Source organism: Planococcus citri, chromosome 5 (genome assembly GCF_950023065.1).
Source record: "Planococcus citri chromosome 5, ihPlaCitr1.1, whole genome shotgun sequence".
Taxonomy (NCBI): Eukaryota; Metazoa; Arthropoda; class Insecta; order Hemiptera; family Pseudococcidae; genus Planococcus; species Planococcus citri.
The window spans coordinates 70,589,502-70,606,396 of record NC_088681.1 but is presented as its reverse complement, the minus strand read 5'-3'; the positions used below and the strand labels follow the sequence as shown (position 1 = coordinate 70,606,396).

The window sequence follows — 16,895 nt, the reverse complement described above, 5'->3', positions numbered from 1 at the left end:
TATCATGCATCAAGCTACTTACATTTATAGCATAATTACGATACAAATAAGCAAAATACCTGTTGGTATTAAACGCCAACGGTTCAATGTCTTATGCAGAGCCATTTTGAGCTCGTCGATAATGCATAGAATCCAAATTTTCAGCTGTTTCAATTGATTCTTATATTTTTTGTGGGGGGGGGGAGAGAATGAGAAAGCAGTTCCGGAAGTCTCGATGCTGGCTTCAGATCGTTTAGGAATGATGATCGGTTATGAAAAAATCTATGCAGGGTCGTCACGACTAATTTTTCATCAATTCCATTTAAAAATTCGTTGGCTTCTGTATACGAAGTCCCAATTGTGCAAACATTGTCAAAAAGAATCAATTCATGCCAAAATTTACTGACAAATTTCGACTTTTTTGCCTAAAAAACTCTTTTTTCTAGATTTTCAAAAAAAGGTTACTTACAATGTTCTGCTAAAATTTCCAAAAAAAAATTATATTTTTCGCCAGAATTGTCGAAAAATCACCATTTTTATCAAAATTATCAAATGCCCTCATTTTCATCATAAAATTTTTCCACAACTGCCAAGAAAAAAGTGTTTTTTTAGTGAAAATTTTCAAAAATTTTCAACTGGGCCTAAACCCCTGAAAAGTATCGAGTTTTACATTGGCCATTTGAAAAGTTCTGTTTTCATTCAAAATTGGGAATTTCTAAACAAAAGTGCTGTGTTTTGATAAAAATAGAAAAAAATCTTATTTTTTTCCAGGATTTTTTCTATTTTAAGTAGATACAATTTTCCACCAAAACTGTCAAACAAAGTGTTTTTTGTCTAAATTGTCAAAAAGTTTTGCTTAGTGGCAAAATTGTCAAAAAGTTCTGTTGTCTGCCCAGAATGTCATTAAAATCTTGTTTTCTGTTCACGTAAAAATAATAGTCATTTTTTCACCGAAATTGCTGAAAAATGTCTTATTTTTTGCCAAAATTCTTAAAAAATTTCATTCTGTGTCAGAATTGGCGGAAAGTTCTGTTTTTCTGCTAAAACTGCCTTTAAATTTTTTTTTATTCAGTCTTCCATTAAAAAGTCCTGTTTTTCACCAAAATTTCCGAAGAAGGTTCAATTTTTTTTGCCGAAGCCAAAATTGTCTGCAAGTCTCATTTTTTGTCAAAATTGTCAAAAAAATCTGTTTTTCTGACAAAATTTCCAAAAAATCTTTTTTCCTGCCTAAAATGCCATAAAAAGTACAGTTATCTGGTTAGATGAAAGAAGTCATATTTTTTGCCAAAATTGCCAAAAAAAGGTGTAATTTTCTGCCAAAATTGTTAAGAAGTTCCACTTTTTGTCAAAATTCTCAAAAAGCTCTAATTTTTATCAAAAAAGTCCTTCAAATAAAAGTGCTGATTTTTTTTGGAAAAATTATTGTCAAATAGTCTTTTTTTTTGCATAAATCTTGTAATAACCTAAATATTTTATTTTTCTGTCAGAATGAAAAAAGTTTTTTTTTTTCAAAATCGCCAGTTTTGCTTTTATTCTAATTTCCTTAATCAACCTTTGTGATTTTACATTTTGTTTTTTTTCTACGAGTAGTTCTCTTTGAAAATTGAAACATTTTGATCCCAAAAAATGCTGGCTTGAACAAATTGAAAGTCTCCAGCAAATCCCCCCCCCACCGGCTACTTGAACGTAGTCGATGATTTAAAGGATCTGAAAAAATTGGAAAAATTGAAAGTCTGAAAAACAGGGAAAATCATTTCTTCACAAGAGTGGACATCCTGAATGAAAAATTCAAAGTTGTTTTTTCCTCCAAATGCACTTTTTGTCTGGTCTGTGCAAGGTGAAGAAAAGGTCTTCTTGTCTCCATCAAACTCTCTTTGAAGTTTGAATCGCTTAGCCAGGATCTCCTTCTATCATTTTAAAATTTATATAGTTTCTCATCTTTTATTGTTACAAATTTTTTCATCGACTTCCCTGCAACCATTCGTATTAGTTTCCTGTTAATAAAATAAGGCGAGTAGAAGGAGTGTGCGCGATCGTGTGCGGAATATTTTGAAATATTTCATAAATATTGACGATTGCCAGTAGACAGGGTAATAAAGAAGGAATATATACGTTTACGTACGTATGAAGTTGGAAGAGAGCAGCCTTTAGGCGGTCTTCGCAGGAGTCCTACTGGGACAATCATGCCCTCATAATTTGTATTAGTATTGCCGATAAATCAGCGCGCGCGTTTTCGTCTTTAGCGATTCGGTTGACCGATACACCGATACCGTGAGGTTTGAAGAACTCTGTAGTCCTTCCGCCTGCTTTACTAGTGTAAACAAGAACGCCAACTTGTATGTTATCTGTCTCAGTTTATCATATCTGTGGGATACTGTGCGTTATAATTGCAGTTTGCGAGCAAGGTGCTTCGAATGTGAGTATATACGTAGATATACGAGAATGGGAAATACGTACTTGCCTCTTTGGTATCACGTACATACAAGTACATGGGTACTTACTTGGACTTTGGTCTACTGTTATTTGTTTTTAACGCGTTGAATGTGCCAAATTGGGATAGTATTAGGCTGGGTTTGTTGTTACTTGGTGGATAGAAATAGTCAAAGACGAGCCGAAGTGACGAGCGAAGCCAAGAAAACAAATCAAAATGATTGCAAATCGTTTTTTTACCTTTGAATAATTGTCGGAGGGCCGCATAAGAATCACTTGCACCCCGCTTCCGATCCTCCGGGACAACTTTTTTCTTAAAGGGGGAGTCCTAAGGAACATTTCTAGCCCTGGTCCTAAAAAAAAAGTGACCCTACTTACAAAATGGCGGCCATTAGATTTTGCGTTCTAACATAGGACTAGCATGGGATTTTTTAAATCGTACAAAGGTGGATCGAGAGAGCAGGCAAAAATTCATCACCTGTCAAAATTTCAAGTTCTAAAATGCCTTTTTTGATTTTTGGTGAATCTTCAAAAATCAAATTTTGGCCAAATGTAAGAAAAAATCACAATTTTACCAAATTAACCTAGAAAGCTGAACTTTTGGATATACCCTATTTTCGACCTGCCAAATCGACTAGAAACTGTTTCAAACCGTTTTGAGCAGTTCTGGAGCCTCCAGCAGATTTTTGAAACTCGAAATTCTCACAAGATTTCATCAATGCAGTTGGAAAGCCGAAATTAATTCTGCAAACTGATTTCAATATGCTGTGAAGTCAACTGCAGGTAAATTTCAAGTCGTTTTAGAGCCTCCAGCAATTTTTTGAAAATTACTGGAGCCTCCAGTAAATTTTTGAAATTTGAAATTTCCCCAAAATTTCATCAAAATGGAGATGGAGGGCTGAAATGAACTATGCACTCCAATTTTAACGACTTCAGGTGGGTTCAAGTAAATTTGGAGCCTCCAGTGACTTTTTGAAAGGTTTCATGGCATTTTCAGGAGAAAAGAAATTTCCAAGAAGTAGCTGGAAGCTTCAAAACCACTTGAATCCACCATGCAGTCGACTTCACATTATTGTATTGAAATTAGTTTGCAGAGTAAATTTCGGCTTGCTAACTCCATTTGATGAAATTTTCCCAAGTTTCAAAAATCTGCTGAAGGCTCCAGTAATTTTCAAAAAATCGCTGGAGGCTCCAAAACGACTTGAAATTAGTTTGCAGAATTAATTTCGGCTTTCCAATTCCATTTGATGAAATTTTGTGGGAATTTCAAGTTTCAAAAATCTACTGGAGGCTCCAGTAATTTCCAAAAAATCGCTGGAAGCTCCAAAACGACTCGAAATTTGCCTGCAGTCGACTTCATAGCTTATTTAAATTAGTTTGCGGAGTTAATTTCGGCTTTCCAACTCCATTTGATGAAATTTTCCCAAGTTTCAAAAATCTGCTGGAGGCTCCAGTAATTTTCGAAAAATTGCTGGAGGCTCCAAAACGACTTGAAATTAGTTTTCAGAATCAATTTCGGCTTTCCAACTCCATTTGATGAAATTTTCCCGAGTTTCAAAAATCCGCTGGAGGCTCCAGTAATTTTCAAAAAATTGCTGGAGGCTCCAAAACGACTTGAAATTAGTTTTCAGAATTAATTTTGGCTTTCCAACTATATTTGATGAAATTTTATGGGAATTTCAAGTTTCAAAAATCTGCTGGAGGCTCCAGTAATTTTCAAAAAATCGCTGGAGCTGCTCCAAAACGACTTGAAATTAGTTTGCAGAATTAACTTCGGCTCTCCAACTCCATTTTCGAGTTTCGAAAATCTGCTGGAGGCTCCAGAACTGCTCAAAACAGTTTGAAACAGTTTCCAATCGATTTGGCAGGTCGAAAATAGGGTATATTCCAAATTTCAGATTTCCAGGTTAATTTGGTAGAATTTTGATTTTTTCTCACATTTAGGGCAAAATTTGATTTTTGAAAATTCACCAAGAATCGAAAAAGGCCTTTTAGCATTTGAAATTTTGACAAGTGATGAATTTTTGTCTGCTCTTTCGATCTAACTTTGTACGGTTTAAAAAATGTCATGCTAGTCCAAGTCCATATGATTGGAACGCAAAATCTGCGATTTCGGCTGACCTGTCAATCAAAATGGCCGCCATTTTGTATGTAGCCAAGTAGGGCCACTTTTTTTTGAGGACCAGAGTTAGAAATGTTCCTTAGGACTCCCTCTTTGAGAAAAAAGTTGTCCCGTGGGATTGGCAGGGGGTGCAAGTGATCCTTATGCGGGCCCCCAACTATAAGTAAAGTACCTAAATCTTTTTTCTAATCATAGGAAGAAAACGCGTATTTTGATCACCCAAAATGAGCGTTTTATTCGCTTAGTTATAATACAAAGATTCAATAAGAGAAATCAATTTTCATTTTGCATGTTTTTTTTCACGTTTTCAAAACCTACTTACTTAATGCTAATTTTATTTTCATCTCAAGTAAAATATCCTACACCTCAAGTGACTTTATTTTGAAATGTGCTACTGTACGTGACTTTCTACTGTAGTTTAATATGTATATTTTATCTACTTTCATAATGTTTATCGTAAAGAGATAAGTATATGGAATTATCGAAAACCTTGGTTTCATATCTGCATGAATGTTCGGTACAGTTTGGTTCTAGTATGTATTGAAGATGTACGCTATTTCGTTGGGGTTTGTTTTATTACGTGCGTTAACTATACTGTCATCAATTGTTCCCCCGCCAGAAAGCAACACTCCGGATTATAAATTATTGTATGAGCAGTCTCAAGCATTGTATGAGCAGTCTCAAGCATTGTATAAGCAGCTCCAAACAAACATTACAGACAATAAGTGTAAGGTCGCTGACCGGTACGTAGTTTCATACTACGAAATTTTATTTATAAATGCTAATAGTCTCAAAACGGTCATAAATGTTGGAATAGATAAGGGTTATTACGATAAACAACAAAAATTCCTTAAGAACCCAGATGAAGAAACGCAAAAAGTCCTCGAATTATATCATATTTTTTATGATCAAACACATAAAGTGCCCATTCCCCTATCGGCAGCTAAGCAACAATCGAACGTTCCTCTTCGCCCAATAAACACGATTTCGATTTTTGAGAAATGGATGTGGTTCTTACACACCGTAAACTCAACCCAAGTGCATAATTGCGAACTTCAATACTGGCTACGTGTGATAAAGCTGTTCGATTACCATTATAAGTGTGGTATCCCATGTTTAGCCGGATTGATCGCCGAATTGAAACACGAAGGCGATGCTTATCTCCACGGTGGTTTCAATCAAGAAGATGTCGATATCATGATGGAAACAAGGGCTACGAGATTCTCGCACGTTATTAAAATGAAGAAGATGTTTAAAGAGTGTGTACTATTTGCGTATGAAAATAAAGGCCATCTAAAACGGACTACTGTAGCTTCAAAAGAAGCAACTTCAAAATTTACGTATCTGCGGTGGTATGACATGACGAGAAACGGAACAGCAGGAACTAGTAATAAGCCTGTAATCGATTATCTGAAGGAGTACTACACCAACATGTACGCGTATTGATACCTCAAACGATGAGAATGATGTGGACTTTGTTGAATTCGTGGTGCATTCAAGAGCAACCAATCTCTTTATACGTTTTCCGGGACTTTACCATATTTTTTTCATTCTCCAAACAAACTTTGAAATTTGTCATATTCTTACCTCATTTGAAAATTTGTAATCGTTCTATTAGTTTTCTGTTGAAATTCAAAAGAAAAACACTAGACAAATTTGCCTAACAACTTCTTTTTCGCATCTAAATTCTACAGAGGTCTGATTTGACAAGAGGCCTGGAACACGTGAAACCACTAATAAACTGTGATCGAGTACTTGAAGATGACGAACTTTATGCGGATGTCATAATTTTTTTGCTATAGGGTACAGAACTACAGGATACTCGACTGTGTACGTTATAAATAAATAAATGAATAAATAAATAAAGAAATTCCTTTATTGGCTTGTTAACAAAGTGATATTAAATACAAATTGAGGATTTTCTAGTAAGCCAGGCTCATTGAAAGACACCTTCTTTCAAACATGCATGAATCAATCTCGATCTGCAGCATTGCATTCAACAATTTTGAGACATTAAAAAAACGATTCTTGTGCGTGAACAGGGCACTCCTTTTTTGAGACCAATTTCGGAAAACCTAAGCCTCACTCTCTAAATCTGAAACAGTCGAATTTCGCTGTAAAAAAGGCAAAATGTCGTGACTGGGATGAATAGTGTAAAAAGTATTACTAAAATCAGTTATTTAAAATTTTTTACTGCTGACTACAGTAGTTTTTGACTGATCGATACAATAAATTCTTCATTTTTGACTGATTAATTCAGTAATCATTCACATTTGACTGATAAGCAGTAAATTATTTACTGAAAATCCAGTCAAAAACTACTGCTTTTAGGAAAGTAAAATGTCGTCAGATCCTACTGTTACCTAAGCAGTGAAATTTGACTATTTCAAATTTAGAGAGACGAAGAATTCTGCTGTAGAGTGTTTAGTTAATATTAAATTATAAGACCCCTTATTTTATTTTTGAGCAATTGTTATTAAAATCTGGTGTTTGTTTGTTCCCAGGTTCGTGAAATAATGTACGATGGTCGCTTGAGATGGGTTGAAGAATGCAAATCTTGATGAAGTATGCTGTGATTCAATTGAAGTCTTTTGGTAAGTGATTTTTTTTCCAGAGTACCTATATAAGTTATGTACCTACTGTTTTTGAGGTAATCCAAGTTGTGGTCTCGTTTTGAGTTGGGGGGGGGGTCAATAACTCTACCAGTAGCTGGTACATTGTCAAAATTGCACGAAGAAATGTTTAAAAAAACAAGTTGAAATTACGAAAAAACACTTGAAATCGTTGAAAATTACATAAAAGTACGATATCATGAAAAATAAACTTGAACCTTGATAAGAACGAAGAAATTCGTATTCGTGCCCGATCCTACCCCCGCCGCCCCCTCCTCGATTTCAAAACTTGTACGTTCTTTTCCATTCGCCGAGGGGTTTGAAAAATCATATTTTGGAGGGACTGATTAGAACAATTTTAGATGTTATTGCATGGTATGCAAGCTGATTTTATAAAATCAAAATTTTCGTATAACCTGTTATTTTCTTTTTAGCGGCAGTAAGTTATAAGTACCTAATATATTACAGAGTCGAATGATAAGTTTAGAAAATAGGTACCTATGTAGTATTTTTCGCCCTGCTGCTTTGGCTAATTGTGGTTTAACGAATTGGAAAACGTTGAGCGAGTACAAGTACAAGTTTGACGATGTGATTTTTTTTCTTTCTCTTATTATTCGCTGCTTTTACCAAAGAGTTGTAATCTCGCAGTAAATGTACACGGGTAATTATAGTAATCGGAGATTAAGATATGGCGATATCGACATTCTGAAAACCTGATATGCATTTTATACACACGTGGACGTGGATCTATCTTTATAAAATAAGTGCTCTATAAAAATCAAACCAATTAGGTACTTACATTATGAAGTGTTATATTGATGCGTAAATGTATATATCTTCTTGAATCTGAAGAATGTACTTACCTATTTTTTGGTATCTATAATATTTATGCATAATAATTCCCTCCCCCCCCCCCTTAAGCGATTTTTTCGAACAGAATTCTCTCATTTTTTGCTAAAAATTGTCGCTTTTTAAAAATTTCAAACAGTCTTTGTTTTTTCTAGAAATTTTCCGAAAAATGCAAAAGTTTTCTAGAAAAGTGTCATTTTTTTGCCAATAATTTTCAAAATAATAAAATTTTTAGTCTTTGTTGTTTGCAAAAATCGACAAAACCCTTGTTTTTTTCAGTAAAATTGCAAACAGTTGTCGCTTTCTTGAAAAAATTTAGGAAATCTCGTTTTTTTTTCAAAAATTGTTAAAAGGTCTTACTTTTTTGCTAAAAATTGTCAATAATGCCAACTTTTTCACAATTGAAAAGTCTCTCTTTTTTGCCAAAAATTGTCAAAAAAAAATAAATACATAAAAAAATAACCAAACGGTTTTTTTTTTATGTAAAGACTGTAAAAAAGTCTTTTTTTTTTGAATATTTTACCAATAATTTCCAAAAATTAATGTTTCTTGTTGAAATTGTCAACTTTTTGCTTTTTGACATAAGTACTTAAATTATTGCTTTTTACAAACATTGCTGAAAATTTTCACTTTTTCTTATTCAAAAATTATCCAAAAGTTTTTCGCTAAAAATTGACGAAAAATTCCACGTTTTTGCATGATTTACAAAAAATGCTGCCTTTTGGTGTAATTGTCAAAGTCTTGCGTTTTTGTCAAAAGTTTTCGCTTTTCTACCAAATTGCTCCAGAAATGATCGCTTTTTCCCAAAATTGTCCAAGTTTCACCGTTTTGCCAAAAATTTCCAAAAAGCCCTTCTTTTTGTTAAAATATGTCAAATAATTGCTTCTAACGGAAGATTGTTTTTTTTGTTTTTTTTTTTTTTTTGCCAAAAACTGCAAAAATTCTCACAATTTTGGTTTTTTTCAAAAAGTTTCGAAATATTGTGCAGTTTAATTTTTTAACATTCTAAAACCAAAACATTTCAATTTGTAATGTTCTGTTGTCTTTTTTGGTGATTTTTTCCACGTTTTGTTAGATTTTTTGGTCACCTTTTCAAGCTTTTATCCTCAAACAGTCAAAAAGCGTCAAGTTATGTTTAGAGGTGCTGAAGTTCACTTTTGGCCCCTCCAGAGAGATTTGAAATTTATGGAGTTTGAATGGTGATCGTGTTGATGATACTTCAGACTTTTCTCTTTATTGTGCCTTCTTAATTTGATTTTTTCACCTTTTTCTGGAATTCATGCACGAATTGGTTAAAAATTCACTTCCGAACTCATCTTGCTGGAATTTCGCGGTAACCTCCAATAGTAGTCGAGAGGGTGCCCAATACATAAGCATCGATCAAAGTTGTAGTGCTAGTCGTTTTGGAGCATCCAGCGACTTTTTGGAAATTACTGGAACCTCCAGCAGATTTTTCAATATTCGAAATTTCCATAAAATTTTACCAAACAGAACTGTAAATCCAAAATTCACTCTCCACTCCAATTTCAACACGCTATCAAGCCGACTGCGAGCCGATTTCAAGTCGTTTTGGAGCCTCCAGTGACTGTTTGAAAATTCCTAAAGCCTCCAGCAGATGATTGAAACTTTAAATTTTCACAAAATTTCATCGAATGGGGTTAGAAAGCCGAAATTCACTCGAGCTATTTTACTCCGATTGTCATATGCATATGACAATAGGAGTAATTGCAACCCCCCCCCCCGCCGAATTTTTGAAAATCCAATTTAGGCCAAAAATGAAGGAAAAAATCAAAATTTTACCAAATTAACCGAGAAAGCTGAAATTTGGGTTATACCCTATTTTCGACATGCCAAATCGATTGGAAACGGTTTCAACCCATTTTGAGCAGTTCTGGAGCCTCCAGCAGATTCTTAAAACTCGAAATTCCCACAGAATTTCATCAAATTGGAGTTGTAAAGCCGAAATTTATTCTAAAAACTCATTTCAATACGTTAAGAAGTACTGCAGGTGAATTTCAAGTCGTTTTGGAGCCTCCAGCGACTTTTTGAAAATTCCTAAAGCCTCCAGCAGATGATTGAAACTTGAAATTTCCCCAAAATTTCATCAAACTGAGATGGAGAGTCGAAATTCATTCTGCAAACTAATTTTAACACCCTCTGAAGAAAACTTCAGGTGGGTTCAAGTCATTTTAGAGCCTCCAGTAGATTTTTGAAACTTGAAATTTCCGTAACATTAATTTATTAAATGGAGTTTGCAAGCTGAAATTTGCTTCGCAGACTACATGCTGGTTTCAAATGGTTTCGAAGCTTTCAGCTATAACTTTTAGGAAATTTCAATTTTCCAAAAAAACACCATACAACCTTTCGAAAAGTCGCTGGAGGCTCCAAAACGACTTGAAATCCACTAGCAGTCAACTTCGCAGCGTATTGAAATTAGTTTACAGAGTGAATTTCGACTCTCCATCTCAGTTTGATGAAATCCTTAGGATGTCCCCTTTAAGAAAAAAATTGTCCTGGAGGATCGGCGGGGGGGGGGGGGGGTGTGCAATTACTCCTATTGTCATATGCCGGACTACATGGTTTGTAAAATTTAATGGAAATTTCGAGCATTGAAAAATCTGTTGGAGGCACCAGTTATTTACAAAAAGTCGTCGGATGCTCCAAAATGTCTTGAAATCTACCTATAGCCGACTTCATAGCGTATTGAAGTTAGTTTACAGAAAGAATTTCGGTTTTCCTACTGCATTTCATGAAATTCTGCGGAAATTTCTAGTTTCAAAAATCTACTGAAGGCTTCAAGAATTTTCAAAAAGTCGCCAAAGGCTCCAAAATGACTCAAATTTACCAGCAGACGCTTTCCTTTATTAGCTATTCATTTTTTAGCCTTTCATATTGAAACTTTTCATAAATATTGACCCGAAACTGAATCAGTTTTGACCGCTGCGCTGCAAAAAATAGATCATTGATCGCGTCTAATTCAGTCCTGTAAAATAATTAACGCAGTGTTTGAAATTCAAAAGTACATTTTGCATGCAGCACATTGCTGTGTGAAACTTTCTATTAGTTTGGGCATATTGAGTCGTTTAGATTTCGCGGCTGTTGGATTTATAGCTGCACGCCACCACCTCGAGATGATGAGTGTATTTGCAATGCAGCGTTCTGGGCGCCCGCGCGATGAAGGCGTTTTTCGATCGCCGTAAATTGGCGCTGACTCTCGATAGGCGGTATCGCCGAGCAATTATATTTGGCTGTAATAAAAAATTTCCGGAGACGTTTTCATTATACTCGCGCTTGTAATTCGCGTCCGCGTATCTTTATTTACTTATGCTTATGTGCTGGATCGCGTCGCGATCATTTAATAAATCATCTGACACCAACATATGGGAGTAAGACGCGAGACGCCTGCGCTCTGTATGTGTATTGTACATATATGTATATAGCAAACAGTGTAAATAATGATTTTATTTGAAAATTTATTTGAAAACAATTTGAATAATATTTCGGAATGGCGATACTCGTAGTATAGTATGTACATAATAACTGCAGCAATAATAATATCAAGTTGAAGGTAGAGAGGTACTTGTATAGATACTTACGACGCATTGACAGAGGGATGCAGGAGGAGAGGAAGTAGAGACTAGAGACATAGGTGGAAACACGTATGTGTGTGTTGCATTGATATAGTAATACCACAAATTACTTTTTTCGATATCTTCATAATATTTTAACGAATTAAAAAAGCTAGACGATATAATTTACACAGTTATTATAGAAAAGCAATGTTACGACGCCTTGTTTTTCTGTACCTATACCTATGTGTTTCTTTTTTTCTTCTTCTTCGCCATACATGCCCATCAGGAAAAAGCGGAATAAAAAAAAAGTAGATTTTTTTCTCTTTTCTATCATAAATCTGTGAAAGAAAGATTTTTATAGTTATAGATGACTTTCTGATGCATTAGTTTATGCGGCGTACGTTAAAAATCTTGGGTTACATGTATAAATAAATGCGGATTACCGCCCGCGGTGTATATTTTTACCACCCTCCAGTGTTACTGATATAACAAAATTACCTCCTAGCTGTTATATACGACGATCTTGAAATAATATCTTTATGAAGATATATCGCGTACGCGACTACGCGTATAGTATACCTTCTCTCTGGTACATTTTTCGGTGAATCGCGAGCGATGCGATAGGAGGGTGTGTGACTCTGTGATCTGTATGTAGATGGTACATGTGGTATGTGTAGTCCTAGTCTGTGTACTGTTCTGTACTGTGCTGTGCTGTGCGAGTTCGCACGCCTTCGTATAAATCTCGCTCACAACATCAATGTGCCAATAACTTTTATCTGCTTGAAATTTTCCCAGTAAATGAACTTTTTTTAAAAAGATCGTCTTGGTTTGGATGCCTACTTCGAGTGGGTAGGCGTAGGATATATTTTCTTGGGCGATGATGAAACTATAGTTTGAAGTCTTCGAATGACCGAAATATGTAGTTCATGTTTGAAAAAATGTTGGAATGTGTAACCCTTTTAGACGTGGAATGAATTTGGTCAACCAAGTTTCCAATATTTATGCAGATCTTGGTAGCGAAATTTAAAAATGCAGACGTAAATGAACGGACAGTTCTATCAACATTTGTAATTAAATTTCATAGTCCGGCATATGACAATAAGGGTAATTGCACCCGCCCCCCCCCCCCCCCGCCGATCTTCGGGGACAACTTTTTTCTTAAAGGGGACATCCTAAGGAACATTTTGAAGCAAACTTGCCCAAAAAAAGTTGGCCTTATTCACAAAATGGCGGCTATTTTGATTGACTGGTCAGCCGAAATCGCAGATTTTGCGTTTCAACATAGGACTTGCACGAAATTTTTCAAACTTTACAAAGGTAGATCGAAAGATCATGCAAAAATTCATCATCTGTCAAAATTTCAAGTGCTAAAGTGCGTTTTTCGATTTTTGGTGAATTTTTGAAAATCCAATTTAAGCCAAAAATGAGGGAAAAAATTAAAATTTTACCAAATTGACCAAGAAAGCTTGAATTTGGGATATATCCTATTTTCGACATGCCAAATCGATTGGAAACGGTTTCAACCCGTTTTGAGCAGTTCTGGAGCCACCAGCAGATTTTTGAAACTCGAAATTCCCACAAAATTCCATCAATTTGGAGTTGTAAAGCTAAAATTTATTCTAAAAACTAATTTAAATACGCTACGAAGTACTGCAGGCGAATTTCAAGTCGTTTTGGATCCTCCAGCGACCTTTTCGAAAATTCCTGAAGCCTCCAGCAGATTTTTGAAACTTAAAATTTTCACAAAACTTCATCAAATGGAGATGGAAAGCTGAAATTTACTCTACACTCCAATTTTAACACCCTCTGAAAACGACTTCTGGTGGATTTCAAGTCATTTTATAGCCTCCGACGACTTTTTTGAAAATTACTGGAGCCTCCAGTAGATTTTTGAAACTTGAAATTTCCCCAAAATTTCATCAAACTAAGATGGAGAGTCGAAATTCATTCTGCAAACTAATTTCAATACGCTATAAAGTTGACTGCTGGTGAAATTCAAGTCGTTGAAAGGTTGTATGACGTTTTTTTGGAAAATTGAAATTTCCTAAAAGTAGGTGGAAGCTTCAAAACCATTTGAAACCACCATGTAGTCTGCGAAGTAAATTTCAGCTTGCCAACTCCATTTAATAAATTAATGTTGGGAGATTTCAAGTTTCAACAATCTACTGGAGGCTCCAGTAATTTTCAAAAAAGTTGCTGGAGGCGCTAAAATTACTTGAACCCACCTGAAGTCGTCTTCAGAGGGTGTTAAAATTGGAGTGTAGAGTAAATTTCAGCTTTCCATCTCCATTTGATGAAATTTTGTGAAAATCTAAAGTTTCAAAAATCTGCTGGAGGCTCCAGAACTGCTCAAAACGGGTTGAAACCGTTTCCAATCGATTTGACATGTCGAAAATAGGGTATATCTCAAACTTCAGCTTTCTTGGCCAATTTGGTAAAATTTTGATTTTTCCCCTCATTTTTGGCATAAATTCAATTTTCAAAAATTCACCAAAAATCGAAAAACGCACTTTGGCACTTGAAATTTTGACAAGTGATGAATTTTTGCATGATCTTTTGATCTACCTTTGTAAAGTTTGAAAAATTTCGTGCAAGTCCTATGTTGAAACGCAAAATCTGCGATTTCGGCTGACCTGTCAATCAAAATGGCCACCATTTTGTAAGTACGGCCAACTTTTTTTTGGGAAAGTTTGCTTTAAAATGTCTCTGTGGATGTCGCCTTTAAGAAAAAAGTTGTCCCGGAGGATCGGCGGGGGGGGGGGTTCAATTACTCCTATTGTCATATGCCGGACTATCATGGTAGGTCCACATTATGACAAAATCTGAATGAAAGGGGTAAGATGATTCAATTTCGAAAAGAATCCATTTGAGGTTAATAATTACGAAAAGCCTTCTTCAGAATTAAATTAGATTGATCGAGTTCAGGGCTCGCACTTTCAGGTAACCAAATTACTACTGAAGTTGCAAAAAGTAACTTTTGGCTACTTTTTTGAAAATTTTAGTTGCTAAGTTACGTTGTAAAAAGTGTTTGTAAAAAGTATTAAAATCTCACTTTTGGCCAAATATAGTAACAAGTGCTGCTTTTTTTAAAAAATTTTGCCAAATAGACTCGTTTCTTGTTGAAAATTGCGCTTTCTCTCAAAAAATTCCCAAAAGTATAATTTTTTTCCAAAAAAAACCAAAAGTTTCAACATTTTGCCCAGAATTGCAAAAAAAAAATCCAAAAATAGAAAAAGTTATCACTTTTTTTTTACCAATAATTGTCTAAAAGTCGCTAAGTCCCAAACATATCGCTTTCTAGCAAAATTGCTAAAAAATCTCATTTTTTTCAAAAAATTGAGTATCTAAAAATTGAACTTTGTTTGTCACAAATTCACCAAAAAGTCGCCACATTGCTCAACTTTCTGGACAAGAAATGCGAAAAAATATTAATTTTTCGGAGATACGTAATAATTACGATACAGCTAGCGTTGCTTTTTGCTAAAATTGGCAATCTTTCTTTTTAACACAAATTCTCGATCATCCAGTATCACTTTTTTTTACAATTACCCAAAAGTCCATGCTTTTTGAAAAAATTGTCCAAGTTGTGCATTTTGCAAATCTATTAATTTGTGTTCAAAAATGCTCGCTTCTCAGCAAAATTATTGCCAAAAAGTTCTGGTATTTTGCCAAAAATGTCTAAGAAGTTCTGCTTTTTGCTAAAATTACTCTCCAAAACGTTTGGTTTTCTGTCAAAAATGGCATAACACACAAACGTCTCGCCTTCTTTGTCTAAACAAAGGATTGAAAATTGTGGTTTTTTTTGGAAAAAAATTCCAAAAAGTCACGATTTTTTCCATAAATTTGTTCCGATGTGTCGCTTTTTTTGCCTAAAATTGCTAAAAAAAACTTTTTCTTTTCCTATCAGAATTCTCGCTTTTTACTAGGAATTGCCGAAGAATTTTAAAAGTAAATTTTTTCTAGATCTTCAATTATTATTCTGAAGTGAAATTTTTCCAGAATTGGAAACCCTTGCCACCTTTCATGCCATTTTGTTTCAATTTTGTCTTGATGTGGGAATTTTTCTACACAGATAGGTATCTAAGTTGTTAGAACAAAAATTCTGTATTTTAGAGCAATCAGTTTTTTCTGTCTGATTTTTGTTTTTTAATTGGAAGAGGGAATCGAATGAATTTTCAGATGATGAAATTTCTATCCAACATGTTCAAAACGACTGGTCATTCTATGTCAAATCATCCCGATTTTGAGATTTGTTTTTTTTTGTAGATTCTTCACATCAGAAAAAAATGCTGTCGTCATGAGCCTTCCAAACCTCTTTGGGGTAGGTAAAGAGGGGTTGTTTTTTCCAGCAGTTGAAATTGTTCGTCGTTATGCTCAAATTTGCAGTTTAATTACTTCCCCAACGTGCCCACGTGGCCTCAAACCTTCCTAGAAATCGCAGAAATCGTGCGGTACATTTATGGTTTATTTAGTCTGGGGATGGGAGGGGGGCTCTGAATACGAATAACAGTTTGTTTTTTTGATTCGGTGCCTACAACTCCGTCATTGGCTCCTAAAGTTTCCTTAAAATTGAGTGAATATAGGTTTACTAGGATTTCAGTGATGCTGATCATGATGCACAAAATGACCTGAATGTTTCTGGAGAAATTCAACGAAAGTACTTTACTCTGTTTTGTTACTCACTATCGATTTCAAAATTTCGTGAATCATCTGAGATGATGAAATGATGAACCTATCTTTCTTATGTAATCCCAAAAGATTCTTCAATGATTTCAAGTTGTGATAAAGATGCACAATTCATCCAAAATCGCGATTTTCCCTTTAATTTTCTTAATTTCTTGCAATACTGATGCAAAAAATCAGCAAGGAAATTGATATGAAAATTTCACAACTTCACAAGCCCTTGTATAAAATTCAATTTTTTTCAAATTTCTGAAACCACGTGGTTGGGGGAGGGGGGCTCAATTGCATATGAGTACACCCTGAAGTGAACCTGCAAGAAAAATGCTAGCGAAGTTAGGTCTGGAGTCAAGTCTAAAATCTGTGTGATATTTGGGTCAAAATCTTTTTGTGGCAGTAGTTTATTATACGTACCAGCAATGTGTACGTATTAGTACAAAAGGAAAGATGTAGTCTAGGAGACGAATCATCGGTGGAGGCTTGCTTCATGGTATTCTTTTCTTCAGTTATACTTATTTCTGGTTCTGGAAAGTACAATTAGGTATACGAATAGTTTTTTGAATGAAGTGAAAATTGAAGGGCAAGTGGAGAACTAAATGTAGGTATTATACAGGACAAAAAAAGTTTTGATATGTGTAAGTCTATACTACA

General features: G+C 34.9%; 1 protein-coding gene across 1 annotated transcript in view; it reads left to right on the top strand.

The window, feature by feature from the left end:
• The window catches only part of ss (spineless), a 176,525-nt gene that overhangs the window by 19,531 nt on the left and 140,099 nt on the right, over window positions 1–16,895 (top strand). The window contains exon 4 of the mRNA XM_065368471.1: window positions 7,036–7,125. The gene's annotated coding sequence lies outside the window, so the exon portion shown is untranslated. The remainder of the gene's footprint in view (window positions 1–7,035; window positions 7,126–16,895) is intronic.